Source organism: Dermacentor andersoni, chromosome 3 (assembly GCF_023375885.2).
Source record: "Dermacentor andersoni chromosome 3, qqDerAnde1_hic_scaffold, whole genome shotgun sequence".
NCBI lineage: Eukaryota > Metazoa > Arthropoda > Arachnida > Ixodida > Ixodidae > Dermacentor > Dermacentor andersoni.
The window spans coordinates 62,545,062-62,564,251 of NC_092816.1; the positions used below are offsets into that span (position 1 = coordinate 62,545,062).

The following is a 19,190-nucleotide window of genomic DNA, read 5'->3' on the forward strand; positions in this document are numbered from 1 at the left end:
TGTCCCGACCGTCGGGTGAACGTCGGGTGAACGGAGCCGGTCAGTTGCAAAACTAACGGACATACCCGATCGTGGGATGTGTTTTGGTCCGATTGCGGTCGACGGAGATCATTTGTGTGAGACGCAGATGAACAGTTATCTTGATCACTGCAGTGTGCCTCCCAGCATTGCGTCCAGGGAACCAAGCATCGCGTCCAGAGGAAGGGAAAAAAGCTCCTGATGACACTCAAGCAGACCGCATGACAGGAAGCCAGTCGCGGCCAAATACAATGTGTGCGGTCATGTCGGTGGCATGCTTGCGTAGTTTTCTTGCTACGTATCTACAATTATGAAGCTTCAAACTAAGCTTACTCCAGAGAGATGGGGTGATGCATTCGTTCAGCACAAGACAAATTATATGTAATGGGTGAGCATATCAATGACTTTGGTCGACTCTGCTTGTGAATTGCGTTTCGCCCCCTTAAAACTGTTTCATTCCGCGTGTACGCCAAGTAAAGTTTATTTGGGGCTATTACCGTAGGCCTACCTGCCTACGATGATCACGTGACATGCTGCAGTCTTCGATTATGGAAGGCCGATGTGCAGCTATGCAAAAATTTGGGCGGTCTACTTACTGCTTATACGTGATTACGTATGTTAGTACTGTGACATGTATCTGCTGTACAATTCTACCCACGAAGGCCCCGCTGTTATTTTTACGCCAGTAATAACTTATAGACAATGTGTAACCTCGTTTTCATATGCGCAAATTGATTCATTTGTTTATTTACTCCTAGTATTTCTATAAATTTTGTTTTTTATTTATGTTCTTGGTCATCTTCATGCAATTTCAATCATCCCCCGCGAAGGAGCAAGCCCTCCGTACAGCAAGACTGTCACCTTCCCCTTTCATTAGACTATTTCCCTCTCTCTTCCTCTCTCTTTGCTACACAACGCATCTCCCCCTCAAGAAGAGTTTTTTTTTTTTTTTTTGTAAAGCTTACTTTGCCTCTGTCATTACAATGCTGTGGGAAAGCCAGCTTGCCAGGAGGCGACGAAAAATATGAATGCAAGTGCGGGTAACTGTTGTCCCAGATGACCGAATAGCCATAGGAATAAACGCTAACAGCAACGTATCATAAGTAAATAAAAACGAAATGATGAGGAATGGAACGTACAAAAAGCGGAGTGATAAAATGTGAGGAAAGCGACATGACTGTTCTGCTAGATGATTGCTTTTACTGCTTTCAGAAGGTACACTTGCGAACAAATGTTTAAAGACCACGGCATCAGCAAAAATAACTAATTTCTTCTAGCACAGCCACGCAATGTGTAACTCATTGCATTGGTCTGACAGACGCATGCGGACTGTACCAATTGACTTCAGCTCATGACTAAGCGGACTTCTTTCTTTATTTTTTTTTTAATTTGTGGTTTGCACAAAATGGCCTTTGTGGTCTCCAAGGCTTTGCTCGCGAGTGCAGAGCTATACTAAAAGATGTTGTTACTATCATTATTATTACTTCTTTTTTTCCGGATGCCATGGTCTCTAAAGCATTGCTCGCAAATGTATTTGCGAAATAAAATTGGTGACGCGCAGCAATACTATGTTGAAAAAGTGACGATTATAAGTAGCAAAAAGAAAAAAAAAATGTTGCGCAATATTTTCCTCATAAGTGTCACGGCATTGTTTCTCTCTCTTTTGTTGCACACTTGCTCAAAGTCCGCACGCAGAAAAAAAAAAGGAAGAAGAAGTTTCGGCTTTCAAGTGTCTTCGTACGGCGCCTCCGTGACACCTTCATTCGTCAACCGCACTTCGTATAGGATGAGCACGCTTAAAAATGAGGAAGACAAACAAACGTGCTCCATGAAAAGACACCCGAGCGAAAATCCGTGAACAAGCATTCTTAAGTTCTACGAAAATTGTACCTCGACAGAGTCATTGCCGTTCCCCTCGAGATGGTATTGCGGACCGCTGAAGACGCTGGTGTGCAGCAGGATAAGAAACCGGTGCACGGCCTCTCAGGAACTGCAGCGCACCGACCCGTTGTCGAGGCTTTTTAAGGTTCAAGCAGGCCAGTGTTCGCAGTGGACAACAAAGAACCTTATCTGCAGCCTCAATCTCGAATCTCAGTCGCAGAAACTTAGACCCCAGAACACAGTCCATATTTTAAATTTCCATATGATTGAAATGAGAGAAGGCGAAACAAATCCTGACCTCGTTTGCACCGAAGAAGTCTGGCGGCGCCAAATTCACTGATTTTCACGGCAAACTTCAGGCACGACAGTAGTCAATCCAAAACTTTGAATATCTGCTCCTGAACAGCTCGCATTAATTATTTTTCAAGGAAGTTGCCGGATAATAAAACTTAAGGCAAAAGATAAAGTGGTAATGTAGTTTGTCGGACCACATTTTGCCAGCTGCCATTTATGGCTATTACGAGATGTCTCAGCTGCAGCATTATATATGCGCTGGGCAGCTCAATTATACGAGGTCGTACGCCTCAGTTTCCTGTACGCTCTGCATTCGCCACCCTTCCTCTAGAGATTAAAGCTTGATTGGAACCGCGCTGGTTCACGGTGGCCAGACATTAGAAAACGAATAGCGAAAGAAAACCACTCAGGCGGGGAGACGAGATTTTTTGCGAAGTTTTTCCGCGAGAAGCTCGCGAAACTTATCTCAGGCATCAATCCCGAATTTTTCCTTCATTCGGCTCGCCTTCTAAAGAATTCCGCGGAAAACAAAATTCAATATGAAAGAAGGAAAGCGTCACGAAAGTTCGCAAACTATGTGAGCACAAGACGCGAAAATAAAAGATAAGAGATGCTCCAGACACGCTCACGTACTCTCGCGTGAGAAACGATCCTTCAGCCTATCTACCGCGTTTTCTTTTTTTTTTTTTTTTCGCATAATGGGCATCAAAAAAAAGAAAGGCAAGAGACGTAAAGCAAGAATGAAATGGACACGCTGCGCTGACGAGACTCAGCCGCTATTCTTCAATACCTCCAGAAGAGAACCGTAGAAGACGAGGGTTGCGGGCGGGGGAGGTTTGGGTTGGGGGGGGGGGGGGGTTGGCACGAACGTCCATTCAGGGTCAAACCATTGGCGTCACGCACACAACGCTCGTGCACGAATGCCACAGAAATTGGGAGAGGCAGCGCCGGTTCGACGCGTGGAGCGAAACGCGCTTCAGCATCGACACCGACAGCATGGCATCGTAGGCCCGTGTCGGTACGGAAACACCGCTGGGAACCAAGCACGCGCTGAGCCACCGTTGGCCGACATGGCCCCCACGCCATGCCGTGCGCGTTGGGAATCTCCCTCTCGGCGCGGGGGCATTAATAAGCGGAAACGGTATCGACCGCTGGATTGCTGGCCGGCTGGTCGTCCGGACGGCCGCTGCCCCCTCTTGGACGGCCACCCTCCGGTCGATAGAGCAAAACTTGCACGTTGCCCGCCTCTCCCCTTCGCTTCGTCCCTTCCGCGATCGAGCCTCTTCTCGGACAGCCGTACCTGTCCCAACAATTTACCGACGCGCGAGCCCGTGCGTGGTACGTGCGGGGCACCGAAAGGAGAGCGCCACGGAGAAGCACCGTCGTGGCGCTGACCCCTCACGAAGATGGCTCAGTTTGTACACCGCGTTTTGCTGCCGAGTGTCAAGTTACGGGTTCGATACGCGGCCGCAGCGGGTGTACATCGATGGGGCCGAAATGAAAAAAGAAAAAGGGAACTCTCGTGAACTTGGATTAAAGAGCGTCTAGAGAAGCCCAGTTGTTCGAAATTATTCCGAAGACCTCCACTGCGGTGTCTCTCATAGCCTCAGTGTTAAGTTAGGATGTTAAACGACAGTAATCAATCAATTACTGATGTGCGCTGAAAAACACTTCTTTACAGTGGTGCTTCTCAAGGGTGCCACCTATAGATCTAGAAGCCACGAAGGTCGCGGGATCGAATGCCGGTCACGGCGGCCGCGGCAGGCTAGAACCAAGCTTTGAATAGGCTTTTGAACGACATTTTAATCCAAGGGGTTTTTCGAATACACATATAAAACACTCAAAGAGCGTTTTAACTCGCCGTCAATAAAGCAAACGAACAAAAACGAACCGCGTAAGCGCTACATAGACCCGGCGGTTTAGAGGCTTCAGTAAGATGGTGAGTTGGGATAGTTCATGGTTGGATAGAGTTGACGTTCATAACTGAGTTAAATTGAAGCGCACCTGAGACGCGGACACAGAAAGGAAGTAGACAGGACAGCGCTTGTCGTGTCCGGTCTACTTCCTTTCTGTGTCGGCGTCTTGGGCGCGCTTCGGTCTAACTCATATAAGAGGCTAACTCATATAAGAGGCTAACTCATATAAGAGGCAGTCAGCGCCTTCATGCACGAACTCAACAGTGCGCGTCTCGATTCGAGGTTACGCGCCCAGGTCACAAAAATTCTCTGTACTTTCATCTCGCTTTTCTTTATTGAAGAAAGTTTTGGAAAGCTGGTATAGAACGAACTGAAAAAGCCCCCTTCAACAAACTACATTACAACGGTATTCCTATCGTATACAGCAGGTTGCCATTTACCGCCGAACCGCCACAATGAAGGCTTGCTGTGGAAAGGCCAAACTTCCCAAAAGCCGGCATATTCCTTGACGAGGGAACCCCCTATTACAACAGTACCGCAGTTTCGGTAACCAGAACCTTTCTCAAATAACATGGAAAGGTTCGAACTGGTTAGGGTGTACACGCCCGCGACGCCCTACAAGTCCCCGGAAAGTTTGCGATTCGAGTAAGTGCTCCAATTCAGAGCTGTATAAGTGCGAGTTCTCGTGTGTGGCTAAGCTTCAGAGCGAGAGTACCTACCACCTCGGATAGGGCTGGGTTTCGCCGGCCACGTAAATGGCTCTAAAATTGAGCAAGGATTAATAAAGCTGCGTGCCAGCTGCTACTCGGAGGAGTTGCGGCACGCATGCTGAACTTCTTCAAATTGGCCTGCGGACGCGGAACGTGGGAGTTATACCATTACGCCCTAGACGTGCTTGCGTGATACCAAATGGCAGTTGCACCACCAGACGAGAGCGTCCTTTGTTTTAGCTGTAAGCATAATGTCCCTAATTAGAGCCCCTTAGTGGGGCCTAAATGAAGATGTCCGGGTGGTTAAGTAGGAAAATGTGAGTGAGGCAGGCAGAGAGAGAGAGAGAGAGAGAGAGAGAGTTCCTTTGAGAAAAATCAGAGGAGTCCGCCTTACTTAACAGCCCTCTAGCCTGCTACTCTACTCAGAGGGAAGGGGAAGAGGAGAAAAAGGAGAAGATGAGTTGTGCTGAGGAGGACATGTTGTAAGTTGCGGCGGAACGCACGTTCGTGTTTGGAGAACCCATTCACAGCCTTTAATCTTAGTATGTGTTTGAGAAATCCAAGAGAGCTTTAATATGGCTCCCTTCGCTGATATGATGCCCGGTCAAGAGTTCAGCAACGAGACAAAGAACTGAAGAAATGCTAGGAGGTTAACCAGCGGTAATTCCGGTGGACTCCCCTACGAAGTACAAGCGGCTGCGGGGATTTTAATATGTTAACATAGTAAAGAGCGAAATAGATCGAATAATCGTAAGACGCACCCGTGGTCTGTCACGCAACTGCGTGGGAAGTGGCGAGAATACATTACTAAGCTGAGGAATAAGAAACCTCGTTAAGGGAAGACAGCTAGCTGCTTGGTGCTTATTACAGACTCGAGTCATCATTAACTAGCGCAAAAAAGACATTGGGCGACAGCGAGAAGCGCACAGCATAGAACGCTATAGCGTTCTGTACTGTGTAGTTCTCGCTGCCGTCCGATGTCTTTTTCGTGCTAGGTAATGATGTCTCAAGTCTGCAACTTTACTATGCTGCGTCTGAGCACCTTTGAAACCAGGAAGGTCGTCGCAGTGAAGCTCTCGGCGAAGCAGTCGGCCTCACAACTGATGAAGAATAAATGAGGGAGTGTGCAGTGTTCCAGACGAACGACACTTATACGGGACCATACCACGAGGGGTCGGTACGCAGTGTGTTCAGCGCTGACGCAACAAACGAAACTGCGGTGTGGAGAGAACGACGTGGTTTTACGGAACATTAATCACGGGGACAAGCGACGCCAAATGAGACGGGGAGGGGAGAAGTGGGAAGCTCATTTCGCTGAAGACGAAATGACCCTTGTGCAAGCGAATGCCAGTGCGCACGACACCGAGTAGTGTGCGCTGCTTTCACCGATTGCCCAACATGGACTGTAGCGGCAATTTAAAGCTGCACCATGACCGACACACGGGTATGGTTCACTGAAGAAGAAGAAGAAGAAGAAGAAGAAGAATGGTTTGTGAATAATTCAGACGTACACAATCTGTCCCCAACTTTAGGGGTATTACCCTATTAAAATGGATATCTACGATCTATGGAGTGTCGATAGAAATGCTACACACTACTGTTGAGGGTACCAAGTTTCTTGTTGTTGTTGTTTTTTTGCCTACAGTTAACCTATAGGCATTGTTTTTGTCTGACCCCTTTCTCTTCGAGACGCGACAAGGATGGGGCCACGTGGATGCCGACAGCGCCGCGGGACACGGCTTTAACTACACTGCCACATATTTTAGTGGTACTGCGCATTAACCCGCCTTATACCCATGAAGCTACAATAGGACAGAAATAGTGCGACAATTCACTAGATATACGAACTACCCGCTGTCGAAGAGTGTCGTAAAGAAGTCCTACGCCGAAACAAAAAGATAAGAGGAAATGAAGCTGAACGCGCTCGTAATAAAAACGGTCTTCAACGAACAAAGCGGTGTCACGAAACCAGTCACGCCCACTGGTGCTAGTAAAGAAATTCTATGTATCCCGAGCACGTGTTCCACGTGTGAAGCAACGCGTGACCCAGGATAACGAGAGCGACATCGAAGCGTGGCTCCTGCGATTGCTGCATAGCCGCGGACAACGCATCTCCCTTTTTTTTTTCTCTTTTGTCTTTCTTTCATTGATTGCGCACACGGTTATGTGGCACAGCGCAAAACATTTACAGTCTACTAAAAAAAACATAATACAGAGGTTCAGACAAAGCTGTAGGTTTGAAGTTTTCTATAGTGATTGAACAAGAGAGGTCTCGAGGCCAAATTTTCCGCCTGACTTCGTCAGGGCAAGAAAATTCTCCTAACGAAGAGACGTCTCTTGTTAGGCCCCTGCTGATCCGTTTCTATACAATGTCATTAAACCCGCTCCTGGCATTGTCCATCGAGAAAAGAACGCGCTTGCTAAAATAAGAAGAGCTTTATTGCAGGCATGGGTTATAGCCAGAAATTGCAGGGGCAACTAAAACGCAAAAAAAAAAGAAAAAAAAGAAAAGCGGAATTCGCACTTATGGTTGCGTTCTCGGGGAGAAATGCTCAAAAATTCGCGCGTTTTGTACTCCTGCTCTAATTTTTACTGTACAGTATTGCTCATATTTTTTAAAAGGCTAGAATCACTCTCCTGCCTTGTTGAAATAGCGAATTAATGTGCGTCGTGACATGAAGGCAGCGTTTGAAAGCGTCTTTGTGCGGAGCCGCAGTTATGCAGCATCCGTTGCGTCGCATCTTCCACACATTCCCTGCGGATGGGCGTAAAAGCATAACGGGCTTACCATTCACTCAGTGGATGGCGACAGGAAGGTGTCAGAAGCGGGTGCATCTGTCGAAGACCGGGCGGTGTGGGGAACAGGATACGTCCGTCGCAGATAAGCTTTTGTTCGGTTTCAGCGGTGGGCTGCAAAAGGAGACACAAATGGTGTAGAAACTGTCAGCGGGGAGTACTCGTTTGTAGTTAGTAGTTCAAATAATCAATCATATGCAAGGAGCTTAGTTGCCTTACTTTCTAAGTTTTCAAAAGACCTCGCTCTTTCACATCTAGGATAGTGAAAGCCAGGGAGAGAGCTTAAGATTTCGAAGAAAATAACACAACGGTAGAAGTACGGTGCAATAAGTTTCATTGAGGCAGGTGGTAATGTTAGGGGTAGCTGGTGATCACCTCAGTGATTCGGCAGAGCCAGGGAACGAGCACACAGAGTAATAGCGCAAGTACATAGTAGAGGCTTACTGATGAAAAATAACAATATTTAATATGCCATCACTCCTCCCCTCCCTCCTCTATGTTGTGTTGGATTATTTTCAGGCGTCCTTCAGTACACCAGAAAATAGACTGAGCTATCTGTCGGATTTGATGTATTTGACCATATTTTACATGTTGGTAGCTTTTGATGACAGCTGTTCCGTACCATTTGATTGTCTAACGAATATACAGAAATGGCGAAAGAAAGGAGTACACACGCACGCACGCACGCACACACACACACACACGCACACACACACACACACACGCACACGCACACACACACACACGCACACACACACACACACGCACACACACACACACACACACACACACACACACACGCAGGCACACTTAAACACAAAAAGGAAGAAAACAAAATGAACACGTACGCTAACGGCCATCAGGATCGCTCACATCAAGGTGGCACAGTTTTACGGCCCCTGCCGAAAAAGATCGAGCAAGCTCCCACCACCTTTCTTACGTCCCCGAGCAGGTTCCATTATACAAGCACCTGGGCTGCAAAAGACCTGCCAAGTTTCGGCTCTCAGCGTTTCGTCTTTGTTCTCCCACTCGTTCTTTTCCCCGAAGCCGAATAACCTGCCTCCGAGGCTCGCAGCGCGCAGATGTGATTCCACGTCTTCTGCGCGGGAGAAAAAGGAAACTCCGGGCGATCCGCAATCCCTCTTTTCACACTCCGTCTAGAAGCCTCATTTTCTTTCGCGTTTTCGCGTCGTATTCCCTCCCTCCCTCCCTCCCTCCTCTCTCCCTCCCCCTCTCTCTCTCCCTCTCTCTCTTCTTTCTGATCAGTCGTATCGACGAGGCTGCAGAAGGACCTCTTCTCGCAGAACTTTCTTCTCCGGATTTCTCGCGCTCCACGCACGACTCCTCACTTCCGATATCTCCGGCGTCAAGTGTGTGTAACCGCGCGCACAGATAGCACTCTCCTTAGCAAGCGAAGAGCCTGCACCAACCGATGGGGCTGGTCGTACTAGCGTACGCCACCGCTGATGTCAGCGGGTGTGACTCGCGCTCTAGCACCCCAGCCGCGCGTATACCATTACGACGATACAGGCAGGCAGGCAGGCAGGCAGGCAGGCAGGCAGACAGGCACATGGCGTCGGCCCCGCCGCTCGCATTAACAAGATGGAGAACGGTGCGAAAGAAAAAAAGAAAGCTGTAGAGAGAGAGTGAAAAATACAAGAAGGGATCCCAGGGCGTGGCTCGGTTCCTTCTTCTGTGCTCTTTCGTAACTACCACAGCTAGAGAGCAGCAACTAGCCTCCCCCCTCACTTCCCACTTCGATCCCTTTTTGCTTCCTCTTCCGGGTCCCAAGAAAGTACCCCGAGGACGCGGTGAGGGGAAAATGAAATGTACCCCTCCTCCTCTTCTCCATTCACTAAATCCACGGTTTTTCACGTTTGGTTTGTTCCCTCCTGCTTGCAGTGTACGGCTAAAGGATGTCCGTTGCGTTCACAAAAAGCGGAGATTCTGTTTAGAAGGAGAGACACCCTACACTGGCCGGTAGCTGCGGAGAACGGGAATGATTCAGGGGAAGGAAAAAAATAGCGCTTCGCGTAAAGGTTGTTTGTTCCGGAAAAGGGAAGGCCCACTTGCTAGAAGAGGGATAGTGGAGCATTAAGAATGCCGGACCGTTCCTATTTCCGGGAGGCGGGAAGGAAGCGGAGGAAATACAGATACGAAACCTCTTCGCGGGTGAGGGGACTAAGGGAACTTATCTGCATCCTGTAGACAATGGGAAGCGATGTTTGTTGTCATTAACACAGGCACGTGCATGGCATACATGTGCGCAAGTGTGCGGGTATGGAGTGAGGCAGAAAAAGAGAAACACTACACTGGGTGGGAAGGGTAAGGGGAGAAAAATATATGCAAGATGCGTTCGTCCTAGATTTCTTGAAACAAGACTAAACAAAGGCATTCGAGCATTGTCGCACCTCAGGGAGAGATGGGACGAGAGAGAAAAATATTGGGTTGGTTGACCGGAACAGCATTCTATTTGTGGGCTGTCCTAGATTAGGAAACGAGGATGAGGGTGCAGTGAGAGCAGGGAGAAAAAGAGAAGATGTTCGGAACACATACATGGCTCAAAAGAAGTTTCATGTGTTGAAAGGCATTCGTATAGGCAAGTTAACCGCTTCCGTGCAGAGGATGTCTCATTTGTCCAAGTGTTTCCTCCAAAACATGCCAGTGACGGCTTTCCCTCGTCCAGGGATTTCCTTTCGTCTACTGAGCGCCACCGACTAGTGGCAGTGGTTTCATCATTCTGCTGGGAATGCTGCGCCATTAAAAGACGCTAGCTTCTCAAGAAAATGAATTTCTGAGGGCATGAGTGGCGGAATTTATCGACGACAAAATATTTATTTGAACAAGCAGCAAAAGGGCCGGGAAAATCAATCCCGATCGCGGGAAACTGCTGTCATGCGAACCCGTCCAACCGCTCGATGCGTACTCGTATCTGGTCTCAGCCGGACCGCTCGTTTCGTACTGTCGTCTGCTCGCGTCTGCTCTCGCTCCCGCTTGTTTGGTTTGCTTGGTTTGGTCTCGTTCGTGCTTGTTTCGATCGTCGTGATTCGCGATTGTTTTGTAATCTGATTGTGCGCGCAATGCGAATTGTGTAGTACTTTCTGGAAGCCACGCGATGGCAGACGTGTGAGCGCATGTGCTTCTTAAAAAGGCAAATTGTTATGGATAAAGCTTGGTCAGATTCTGCGGGCGCTATCTAATGTTGGTGTAGACGCTCATCTGTCATCGTTCAAGATATCATGTAATTTCCTTGGCGCCCCTATCAGAAGGCCTCAGCATGTTTTAGTGGAACAATCAAATTGCTGTAGCGCCTCCTGGCCAGCGCTGAATACCTATATACAATGTTTTGTTGTTGTTGTTGTTGTTGTTGTTGTTTTGTTCATTTCATGCGCCTCAATAGGGTGCGGCTTCACATTTCAGAAAACGAATCTGCGAGCTCCAGCTCAGTTGCAGAACGTCTTAACCACTGAGCCATTACCGCATTAACCTAGCACCATGGCTGCGCACGCGATCATAAAACGAATCAGTTAGTGCTACATTGTTTCCTTTGCCGCGTGGCACGGTGTGTTTTGAGCTATCGTAGGTTTTTCAAGTTTTCGCTTGATGTTATTCAGCGTTCGTTTATGCTATATCCTTATGCTCCCCTTTTGTGTAACAGAAGCATGGCTATGTAATCGTTTGTGTAGTATACTCACTCGCGGCAAAGTACGACAGTTGTGATTTTGATTAAAGCGCACACACGTGTCTAAAGGTTGCTGCCACGGATCATGTTATCCAAATATGTATATTACACTTCGCCTATAACAGGGAGCGCAAAGTTCGCCAAGCCTTTGTTTACTCTTCGTCTGCGTCCACCTCATGCAGTGTCTTGAAAGTGAAATCAACTCGAAAGTTGACTTGAAACTTGCACGTAAACCTGAACGGCGAATAACTGATGCAACTTACTGAATTGAATTGTTCGACAATGGCCGAATAAGGCAAGCGCCAGAGCATTTAGTCAAGGATATTTTCTTTTTAGGAGAGGGGGGGGGGGGGTCTACTTGTTTTTGTCAATGCAATATGGCTGCTCTGGGTGCTCTGAAACTGAAACGACTAGGCGGAGAGTGTTCAAGAGCTCCAGCCTCCAACTCTTCGAGACTACCCGTCGAAGCTTACACGATGCCAGTGCGGGATCCAGTTAAGAACATGGGTCGCCAAGAGCAAACGACTTGTAATTGTAACCCATGCTGCTGATGAATGAGAGTTTCCGGGGCCAGAGGAGTGGGCACCAATATTAATGCATAGCGCCTCGCTGCCGCGTTTCTTTTTTTTTTTCGGCGATACTCCCGCAATCATTACACGGTCCGTGTCGGTGCGTGCTGTACTGCGCAACAGTGAACAAGCGGCACCCTAGGGGCGATACCCCTGGAGGGCTCGAGTGACTTTTTTGAGCCGTTCTTGAGGCAAGGCGCTGTTCGCGCGACTGCTAGAAATGGTCCGGAGCGAGGAATGGTAACGCCTTAATAACGATATTTACTTTGTCTCTCCGTTACGGCTGTTTCCGGGTGCCGTTCGTTTCTTCGGGCAGTGTAATTTCACCACTGTCAGAAACAGTTGTCTCGCACTATAACGTCGCGGCTAGGAATGAACTGCTCTGCGTAATTACTATTCGTTCCTCGGAACAAGAGCCCGTCTTCGAAGATGAAGAAAGCGTTGCAAACTGGACTTTCTAATAATAAATTTCTGGGTTATTGCAATATAGGGATCGCTATACGGACTGCTCTGTACATCTGCGAGGAACCATTATGCGAACGGTGGCAGTATGTTTGTTCGGCTGATCGGAACGGTGAAAGAAAAAAAAAAGGAAAGCTTGTTTCTTATTTCCGAATGTAGGAAGGAAAGGGACAGTGATAAGTAGAAGGCAGGGAGGTTAACCAGAATAACGTCCGGTTGGCTACCCTACACCGGGGGAATGGGAAAGGGTGAAAACAAAGATAATGGGGAGAGAGAGGAGGGAAGGAAAGAAGGGAATTGCGGTGAGTTCGCTGATGTGTGTGGTCTTACAGAAATTGCATTAATAGTCACAGATGGTCGCACAAGCCCGTCGTCCTTAAGAAGCACAAAAGTGCCTTCACCGCTTTATGGGCCGACGGACGATGGGGGCTGTGTTCCAGCAGCACCTGCACAGAAAGCGGCCGATTGTCCAGTTTTTGGAAAGCTTTGGCAAGTTCTTGTCTCTCTGGGGTACTCGAAAACTGTATACGGAGCAGCTCTCTCATAAAGAATTGCCGTAATATGCAAGGAGACTTCGTGGATGACCTTGTGTACAGGGTTAGCACTCTCTGGATACAGGCAAGAACCATATTTCTCAAAAGTGAAATACGCTAAGTGGTGTCGTGGTATTTGAGCCATGGGGTCTATGAACTTGTAAACTGGCGCTATTGACAATGAATCTGGTGATCTGGAATTGTGCTTCGACGTCGAGAATTGTGCCCCATCACAATATATTATGCGTAATATTATGCGTAACTTTTTTCTAAGCAACTGAATGCTACATGTAACAATATAACAATTTATTTTTCGTTAGGGTGTCCCTCTGATTGTTTTTCACTTCGGCACAACCTACCATGCTACTTGTTCTATATTTTCTGAAATGTATAACAATATTACAATAGATATGTCACCTTAAGAGAGAAAGAAAGCGGTAATATGAGCATGAAAAAGAAATAGAGACGCTTAAACCACTTCATATAATTGTTCCCCCACCTCTGGTACCTTGGCTGCCCAAAGTACTACTTACAGCATTTGTCAAGCGAGAAAGGGAAGAAAGTCAGGAGGATTAACCAAATACGGACCCCGCATCCTACACTGTATCAAGGGCAAGGGCATTGCGTAAACAGGGAAAGGAAAGCAACCTTTTCCCAACAATCCCGAATGATACTGGACCTGTCGTTCAAGTGGCTTCAAGAGCGGTTATGGGCGTTTCATCGGAAAAAAATTGCAAATACGAGGTTGCAAATGCACTTCAACATTATTAAAGCTTTCAGAGGACCAAATGGCTTTCAGCAGCACACGCACGCAGGCACGCACACACACACACGCACACACACACACACACACACACACACACACACACACACACACACACACACACACACACACACACACACACACACACACACACACACACACACACACACACACACACACACACACACACACACACACACACACACACACACACACACACACACACACACACACACACACACACACACACACACACACACACACACGCACACACACACACGCACACACACACACACGCACACACACACACCCACACACGCACACACACACAGACCTTAGTGGCGAACTACATATTAAGCTTCCTGCCAGATGATATTGTTGTCGGTGACTCGTGCTCCCAAAAAAAAAAAAGGGGGCGAACTATATAAAAAAGAAAGAAAGCGACGTGCAATGACCATGTCTACGTGTTTTCCACCCACCCGCTTGACACTGAAGCTGCCAGTGCTAAAAAGTGATGTGTTAAACAACACGGGCGTGCACACGAATTGGTGTTTACGTATCGCGACACGAGGGACGGGCCACGCCCACGCGTCCATTGAAAGTGACTACGACCGCGTCGGGCGTGAACGTCGCTGCCCCGAGTCAACACGTTTGCCGGAACAAGGAAAGATAGCACTCGTCGTCCTTTGTGTAAGGTTATATATATATATATATATATATATATATATATATTAAAGCGGTGGCTGTTTACCTGGTTCCTCTAGATCTGCATGGCGCAGCTGAAACAACTTCATTTACGTTTCACATCACAACCACGCTGCTGAGTACTTACAGCACAGGTCTATTTCTGTGGGAAAAGGGCAATTACTCTAAGCGTAGCTTTCCACGGGCTCATAGACGTTTCGTGACTGCAGTGTAGGTTGATACCGTCGTGAGAGCAAAAGGATGCCGAAGTTCTACTGAGCTTCCTCAGTTTAGGTGAGGTGTGCGAACGACTCATACTTAAGCGTGGCATTTCTTGTACGCCTGCATTATTTAACCTCTTTTTGTCTTATCCAGCTTCGTGCTCCTGCTCCTCCGCTTCGCCCCCACCTACTGCAGTGCAGATAAGATAGTGGACTAGAAGTTATCATCCACTTAACGTCCCCGATATTATTACTTTCCACTCAATAGCTGAGCATTTTACGCCAGAAGCACAGCGTCCAGTGCCTCCGCAAAAGTAAAGGAAAATTCAAGGACATAGCTTGGCGCTCAGCCGTGCACGATCGGCGAATAAAAAGAACTTTGTGTGGGGAGGTCGCGGGATCGAATCCCGGCCACGGCGGCCGCATGTACTTAGATTTAGGTGCACGTTAAAGAACCCCAGCTGGTCAAAATTTCTGGAGTCTTCCACTCCATAATCGTTCCATTCCATAATCAGATCGTGGTTTCGGCGCGTAAAACCCCATAATTTAATTTATTAATTAACTTCGTGTGGGAGGAGGGTGTCCGCTTGAGCGCTCAAATCGTTTCGTGCTTGATAAGGTGCGCAATAAGAAAAGTGTTGTGGGTGGTTGTCCAATGTTTGCCGTAACCATAACGATCGATGGCCAAAGCAATGATGTTGCTCAATCAATGCCAACAGTGATAACAAAAAAAAAAAAGAAAGCAGCGTGAACTTAGAGACATAGTGTGACGTGAAATGAGAATGCAGGAGCAGAAAGGACCGCAGCGCGTGATATTTCAGTCGCGTCAGAATAACACGAAAACTGGGTGTGGGAGCGTAACCTTGCCACACGCGGGATGCTGCAACGCTGATATTTAAAGCGAAAGTTTCTTTGCCTACCCTCTCCCCGCTGCTAAAGGTGTTCGCCTCTTATTTACCCTGAACGCAAGAGTTCAACACAGTATGTTTTCCAAGTTTACATGAAAGCAATAATGGTATTCGAAACAGCGTAAAGCTGCAGATGCTATCGAACGGTTCAAGCGGCATCTGTGTTTGCTGTATTCATTTCAACGCTAAGAAATATGTTGAGCGAGAATGCGTTGAAGCAAACCGAGAAGAGATACAACAGATTCACTCGAAATAGGCAACCAAAAACGCCACGGCTTATATTCCGTGAAAATAAAAATTTCTTTTCTGTCTTCGCTCGTTACTTTTGCTGTGAATATCACAACCACCGTTTTTCGCTGTTCATTTATTGTTGCCGCGAGTGGAAAATGACCGCCGGTAATTTTCCTCCGCTATATACATATATATATATATATATATATAATGTGCGGATTTACCCCGGTGCATACTAAAATGTGCTTAGTGATAGTAATGTTTTCTGCGTTCCGGGATTTGTTATTCGCCCCCGCACATGTACACTTAAGCGAATCACGCTAACTCGGCTAACTCACTTTGTTCTCATCCACTGTTTTACATGCATAAACACGCTGTCATGTAGATAACCCAGACAGAAACCATCATGCAAACTCGCACCATGCGTCCAGTCTAAGCGTGCCGCAAATTAACGCTACTTCAATGCATATAGACACACTCAACCGTTCTTTCATTTCATGAGACATGTCGTTCATAAAAGAACAGACTCGGGCTTCGAGCACAGCCCAGTGCGTCCCAAGTAATGCCGCGCCTAACACTGCGGCCATTCATTCGAGCAGCAGCCCAATGCTTATACAGCCATTCACGAAATGTACTTTAAAAACACGAACCACAATCTTTCCCGTGTTTTCTTGAGAAGGAGCTAGGGAATGCGGGCTTTCTAAACAGAGGTCGAATTCACAAATCTCTCCGTTCTTAAGTGTTGTTTGTCATTGGGCCGCACGCCTTCACTATTTATATGTCCAGCATTAGAATTGGCTAAAATTCACTCTTGCGAATAGTGCCAGCGTAAGGTCTTAATACGGGCCCTGATTTTATAGTGGCGTATAGAGGAGTCCAGAACTTGACCCGCATACGAAAAAGAAGTTCTTACGTTAGAACGGTTCCAAGAGCAGACGCCAGTCAATCATGGTTTCGAAAACGTAATTAGCTAAGCTGCCCGTCCAACAGCAAACAAAACTTACAAACGGACATCCTTGTGGAATATTGCTTCTTTCACACGGCCTATACGGGCGGATTTCTCAAATATTTTCGTTCCCATGTGCTTTTTGCCGTTGGTCTGACACTTTCGCTATATGTCCAGCATCAGGATTGGTTGATATTTGCTCTCACGAAGAGTTCTAGCATGCGAACTGTATTTTGAATACGGGCCCAAATATTGTTAAGAACGGCCCGCTGAGGTGCAAGTTTTGCCAGCCAGTTGCGACAGCGGCGTCAACTTTTCTTGGAAAGCCACGGTCATCCTCTAGCCAAACGGCGTCACTAAGTCTACTGTGTACCAAGGACAATGCGCCGCGTACGCCACTCTGCGTCGCGAGATTGCCGAGATGAGTTCGACGAACCAGGCTTTGTGACTGAACACGCCACCGCCGACCTGGTCTGCCGTGAGCAAGGGAAGTCCCGAGGGAACGTCTTCGGAGGCCCCTTCCCACTCGCCTTTCAAGACGCAAGACAACGGAGAACCGGCGGCCGCGCTGCGGGGGTCAGCTCGGGGAATAAGATGCGCCTTTCCTGATGTAAGCCCCGAGTTCTGCGAAGACCGTCTGACGTCGGTGGGGACCGTGAACCTGTGCGGAGGTGTGTGTGTGTGTAAACCCTCCCGCAGAGAGGCGGCTCGTCTACTGGTCGAACCTTTCCCTCACCTAGGGATCGAGGGCGGACCGAGTGTTTATAACCCGCTGTTATAAACCTTCCCTTCAACAACGTCCTCAGCGTGGATAAGTTGGACGACGGCATGGGCCAGCTACCATCTAATTCATGCCCGACTCTAACCTTGACAACGGGTTACGAGCGGTGGGATTGACCTCCCTATCCTCACAATATTTAACCGAACTACGCTTTTTGGTCACGTTGCTCTGTGCAACATCTTTTTTGCTGGCACCACAAAAGTTGCCCAGCGATTCGCTTGCGCGGGGAGTTAGTTGTACGCATGTCTTGTTGGGGGACAGATGGGGGAGAGGAGTGAAATGGTGAAATTCAAAGTAGCAACCGCATAAAGCGAAGTGCGCCCACTAATTGATCATTTCTACAACGAGGTGCCGCATTTAGTTAACCCTATTACGGGAATGATCGCAAGAAAGAAGAAATAAAACAGTATCCGAAAGAACAAGCGCTATTTGTGTTCGTATTGGTTGCCAGGAAACAACGCTGCTCGATCTTCATTCTCGGAGCTCATTTCTCGAATGACTGCGCTCAGCAGAGCACTAGGGAAAAAGAAGAAAGAGGCGGTTTCCAAACGAGGCTCTTTAGGGATTCTTGCTTTCCGGAGTTTTAGTTAAGTGGTGAGGCAAAAAATAAAGGGACTGAGACGGAAGATCAATGCGGCGGAAATTTCGGCTGTCTTGCGCGGCGCGCAAAAGTGTATCGAACGGGGTACGTATAGCTTGTTTACTACGTTCTTCGCACGGTCGATCGGACATCTTTTTTCGAAGCCAGCAAATCCAGGATGAGAAAAGTAAACGTGTGCGCATTATTCGTTCAGATTGTAAGCAATAAATCAGAAATTAAAAAAAAGAGAAAGGGAAGAAAGAGAAAAATATATGACCGGAGAAGAATTCTACGATGCTTCTGACTTGCTTTGTAGAGTAAGTATGAGCATCGAAAGGCCTTCATAGCAAAAAGAAATATAAGGAAACTAGGAAAAAAAAAACGATTTGTCGATTCCGTGGAGTTGCTTGTGTAATCGTTCCCGGCTTGTCGGTTGACATGAACGCCCGTTATAGTACGTTTACATCTGACGTACTGTGCGGGAGCAGTAACCGCGCACAATCTGTAATCGCATCTCTGTTTCTTCACCCCTCGGCAGACGGACTCGTACCATCGGATTGGAAAACAAGCAAACAAACAAAGAAAAACATGAGCAAGAACCTGATAGAGTTGTATGTCACTCGTCTTCAGTTTGCGCAACAGCTTGGCACACGCTCTTCTTAGCTGTCGTCATGTATCGAACGTTACGAGGTTAGCAATCGCAGTCTCCGTAATCGGTCTCAGTTTGTCCGCTCCCGTCGGTGGGGCAAACTGACAGGATTTTTCGCAACGTCGCGCTTCGACAGCACAAGAGAACTGCGATCGACCCACTGTGGATGGGTAATACAGACCGTATGCGGAGCTATGCAGGGTAAACCCGTAGCGATCGCGCGTAGACGGTGTAGGAAACGAAGCATGAAGATCGTTTCCAACGTGTGCCGTGCCATTGTCCGCTTCGTTCGACACGTGTGCCAATACGGGGCCCACATTCATAAAACTTTTAATAGACGAATGCGTTTCTTCATTGGCCAACGCTCAGGAGCCCGCTGCTCGTGCCATCGAAAGGCGTGATAGCGTGACAACTGCCGCAAGTATATAGTCCATCACGAGCACTGTATGTACATACAAGTTTTATAAATACAGGCGCATGGAATATACCTTGCGATGGCTGTTATCCTCAGGTTCTGGTAACGTATTCACAAAAATTTCGTGCACTGCACAATGGTACGCAAGAGC

General features: G+C 47.6%; 1 protein-coding gene across 1 annotated transcript in view; it reads right to left on the reverse strand.

Annotated features, from left to right (window-relative positions):
• Nucleotides 1–19,190, reverse strand: part of SK (small conductance calcium-activated potassium channel) — a 499,813-nt gene that overhangs the window by 399,345 nt on the left and 81,278 nt on the right. Inside the window, exon 2 of the mRNA XM_055062880.2 lies at nucleotides 7,608–7,729. The gene's annotated coding sequence lies outside the window, so the exon portion shown is untranslated. The remainder of the gene's footprint in view (nucleotides 1–7,607; nucleotides 7,730–19,190) is intronic.